This window comes from Pongo pygmaeus, chromosome 13 (assembly GCF_028885625.2).
Source record: "Pongo pygmaeus isolate AG05252 chromosome 13, NHGRI_mPonPyg2-v2.0_pri, whole genome shotgun sequence".
Lineage (NCBI taxonomy): Eukaryota > Metazoa > Chordata > Mammalia > Primates > Hominidae > Pongo > Pongo pygmaeus.
The window spans coordinates 118372776-118377269 of NC_072386.2; the positions used below are offsets into that span (position 1 = coordinate 118372776).

General features: G+C 49.0%; 1 protein-coding gene across 2 annotated transcripts in view; it reads left to right on the top strand.

The window, feature by feature from the left end:
• Window positions 1–4494, top strand: part of STXBP1 (syntaxin binding protein 1) — a 78899-nt gene that overhangs the window by 72476 nt on the left and 1929 nt on the right. The window lies entirely within an intron of this gene.

The following is a 4494-nucleotide window of genomic DNA, read 5'->3' on the forward strand; positions in this document are numbered from 1 at the left end:
CATAGGAGCACAGGGAGGCTGGATCGCAGTGCCCCCAGGCGCGCAGGACCCCTGACATTCTGTATATTCAGTGATTATGATTTGTGCCTCAAACCATGCAGTCCTGCCCACTCTCTCTCTCTCTGGTGAGCCTCAGGGGAATGGCCCTTCAGAACCTTGGCTAGGTGACATCAGAAGCTGCTTGTGTATGTAAGGAAAATGGTGCTTCCTCCTAAAGGTAGGAACAGGAGGCTATGCTGTTTATCTCCTCCTCTCTCCCTTCCTTGACATGAATGTCAGGGCAGCAGTGTGCTAAGGAACTGAAAGTAGTTGGGAACCCAGAAAGTGGACCTGGTTATAACCCTACGCTATAGCTCCCATCCTGCCTGGGCTGGCCCTCCCTAGAAAGCAAGGCCAGTAGGTGGTGAATAAAAGCCATTGTTTTAAAAAAAAATCATTCCTTAGAAGCACTTTGATAGGTTGTAAATAAGAGACATCTGGTTCTGTGTGCAGACTGCAGGTAGGTGCATGGATTTGCTGCAGTATGTATTTTAAGACTTCTAGAAAGACAAATGTTCAGTAGAGTCTGCAGCAATAGCAGACCACTTGCAGGATCTGAAAGAATCACAGACTCAAACTGCAAAGACTCCTGCTAGGATGAGTTCTGAGCTTCCCTGCTTCAGAACAAGCTTCTCCTTTGCAGAGTATTTTCCTTTGCGTTATATTTGATCAGCAGAGGTCTCAGCTGCCATCAAAACAAACAGAAGGTAAACAGACTCCGTATATTCCTGGCTTCTGAAATCATTTGCTGAGTGGTGTTGGGTTTTAGAGCAATCAGTTAAGCAAGGCACAGAGCCCTAATACCAATGAGGTCAGAAAGCAGATTAAGGTCTGACTTGCCCTCTTCTGTTGTGATTGTCCAGGTGACCAAAGTACAGGACAGTGCAGACCATCAGAAAACTCGAGTGTCCTAAAGTCCAGTATCGTGGCAGCATATCTTTTGTGTCTTTTTTCTTTCTTTCTTTCTTTCTTTTGAGTCAGGGTTTCACTCTGTTACCCAGGCTGGAGTACAGTGGCATGATTTCAGCTCACTGCAGCCTGGACCTTCTGGGTTCAAGTGATCCTTCCACCTCAGCCTACCTAGTAGCTGGGACCACAGGCATGTGCCACCATGCCTGGCTAATTTTTTTGTATTTTTGGTAGAGACTGGGTTTCAACATGTTGCCCAGGCTGGTCTTGAACTCCTGAGCTCAAGTTATCCCCCAGCCTCGGCCTACCAAGTGCTGGGATTACAGGCATGAGCCACTGTGCCTAGCCCAACATATCTTTTAGGAGAGGATGAGTTTTCCTGCAGCAAATGTTAGGAGAGGATGAGTTTTCCTGCAGCAAATGAGAGGGTTCTCAGCAGACACTGTGCATGGGTGATGGTGCCATGCCCTGTCTTCCCGGCTCTTCTCCTTCCTGTAGCTGAGGCTGGCTCCCCCAAGGTCAGGGTTAACCAACAACTCTCACTAAATCCTCACCAATCATCCCTCCACATTGTCTAAGAAATGAAATCTTTTGATTAGATTTTCACCTCTCTGCTCTGGTTAGTTTATGATAAAAGTACTCTTCTTTGGGGAATGCCCAAGAGACAGTGAGAAGCAAATGCGAGAGAGCTGAAGACTGGATCAGGTCTTTGTAGTACATGGGGGCCACTTGGGAGAAAGTTGGTGGGTTTTTATATTGATTATTTTGCTTCATTCCAGATTGGGGTCAGGTACGTTTCATTTTTCTTTGGGACTCAGATTTGAATCTGAATTCAGAGCCCACCTATTGCCTGGCTGCTATTCAAGCATCCATCTGCCCATCCCCTCCCCTCCCAGGGGCCACAGGGTCCCGAGAATCAAGAGCCTGGAGGCACTGCTTCTGGGCCTGTCTGTGCCACCCACCCTGAGCAAGCACCTGACTGCTCTGGCCTTCACGCGTCCCATGTGTAGGATGAGAGGGGTGGGCCGGATCACAGTTTTCCAAACCTGGCTGATGATCATACTCACCTGGGCTGCTCTTTAAATGTACACATTTTCTGGCGCCGCCCTGCATATTCTGAGTCAGTAGGTCTGCTTCAGCCAAACTCAAGAATGTGGACCAGCTAGCCTGCAAGAACACTTTTGGTTTTCAGATTCTGTCCATGTAGAAAGAAGGATTTTGTCCCATCAGAGCTTGCGGTGTCTGGCCCACAGCTTTGAAAACATGTAGACAGTCAGGTAGATGGGCCTCAACTTAGTTTTTAGAGACCACTGTTTACATTTCATAATCTTCCAGTTATAGGGACTAAATAGGACCCTCAGAGCAATAGGGCCCACTTGCTGCTCTATTCTGGAAAGCCAACATGGTCAGCCATCTGTGGATTCAAAATGAGAACGTGTGCAAAATGTGGATTATGGACTCACTCAGCTTAATTTGCAATGTTTATGGTGGTGAAAAGCTTGACCAATTTATTAAAACAACACAGATGACTGAGTGTGAAGAATTGGCTTTCTGATGATCAGCATTTACACCAGCTAGTCTGGTCCCCTTAAAGAAACCACATAGGTGAAGGCCTAGGCCAGAGCCTGTTGCCGATGGTCTTTGAGGCTTCACTGATTGTCTCCAATACTCAGTCCTAGAATTATTGTTCTTCAGTCAAGACTGGGAGCAATGAATGGTCAGTGATTAAATAATATCAGACACTTCTAGTGCATTAATTCCCTAACCTCTCTTTGGCCTCTCCCAAATCCTAGATTTACATATCAGCAAAGATAGGGAGGACTTTGGAATCAGCATCTGATCAGAGGAACCCCTTCGGATGCTTCCTTTAAGATGAGTCTGCCCTCTTATTTCCTGGAGTCATTTGGATGGCTAAGGAGGGCCTCAGGGACGTTTTCTCTGGCACATGCGCTCCTTGCTGTTGCTTGTAATGAGGAAGCTCCCAAGCGAATCCCCACGCTCTGCAGGAGAGGCCGTCTTTCAGCATCTGGACACGTGGGCTACACGGAGTTGCAATTTGGAGGGCCCCCCCATCCTGGCAATGGTTCACTCTTCAGAGTTTGGGGCAAGCCTTGTAATATGCGTCCTTTCTCCTCATTTGTACAGCAGCCTTTGGCCTCTTTTAGGACTAGCAGGAGGAGTGGTAAGGTCACAGAAATGAGTGGACTTCAGGGGAAAGGAGTGCTATAAAAAGCCCAGGGACACACTCCTGAAACCTGCATCGCATTTGCTGAAGGAGCCTCAGGTCTGCAGAATGATGAGTCAGCTTTCCAGCGCAGGCCCCTGTAGGCCCCTGCACAGGGCATCGTGCCGAGAACAAGTTCCTCACTCAGCCGGGAGTGGGCAGCTGGGGCCTGAACTGCAGAGAAAGGGATGTTGGAAGAACAGAGATGGCTTTCCAAGTTTCTGCTAGTCTGGAATGACCAGGAAGGGCTGCAGTTCCAGCAGTCTTGGGTCAGCTGAGCGAGTAGTTAGTGGTCAAAGGCATAGGGACCCTGGTATTGGAGTCATGCCCAATGAGCCAGCCAAAGCCTTCTTTTGCCTGCCCTTGGGGTGGAAATCCAGCATCCGATGGTTTCCGCTCCCCTGCTCCCATGAAGGCCCATTCCTTTGCTACATCTCCAGGGAGGCACATTTTCAAGTACGGGTCTCTTTTGTTCAGTTCTTGTCTCCCACCAGGACCTTTCTTTGAAGCGCACTGCTGCATGCGTGCAGGCCTCATGCTCACCCACACACCACCCCGGTCACCTCTGTTCTGTTTAAGTCCATGTCCAAACCACACGAGCCATGCATCTTTTTTTACTGCACTTACTAGATCTCTCTCTCTCTCCTTATGACAAAGACTTTCATTTATTTTTATTTTTATTTTTGCAGTAGAAGTATATCTAATTCCATTAGCTTAAATTTTTGCAAGCATTTCTAATCTCTTACAATACGCGGTCTCTGCAAGGTAAGACCTCAGGTCCCCTGGCCCTTTCCCTCTCACACCTGAGGTCCCACCCACCAGGGCAGTACCAACTGGCTGGCTCCCAGAGGTCAGTGGATTCTCCCAGGGGGCTTTGCCTATCAACTTCCTCTATCAGGCACCATGCTTTCCACACATGGTCCCCCTACCAACTCTGACCCCATTTTCAACCTTTCCCCCCTTGCCATGTTTGGAATTTCTCTCCCTGGCTTCACCTGGAGTTTAAGAGTGAATTAGAAACGCAGCTGCCCATCACCTGCAGATGGCTCTGCACCCTGTTGGTGAGGCGGTTCGTTCCTTGGTGCAGCCTGGGACCCTGCCTGAGCCAGAGGACGTGTTTTGTTTATCCACAGCCCCCAAATATCTCCCAGGCCTATTGCGACGGGACCCTAACCCCAATCCTGACTCCCCTCCTGGCTTCCACTAGACCCAGACCAGGGTGGGGGAGGGGGGTGGGTGCAGATCTGGGAATCAAGAAGCGCAGGAAAGGAAGTGTTAGAAACCAGAACTGGCAAGCTCACTGTCTTCTCTGCCTCCTCCAG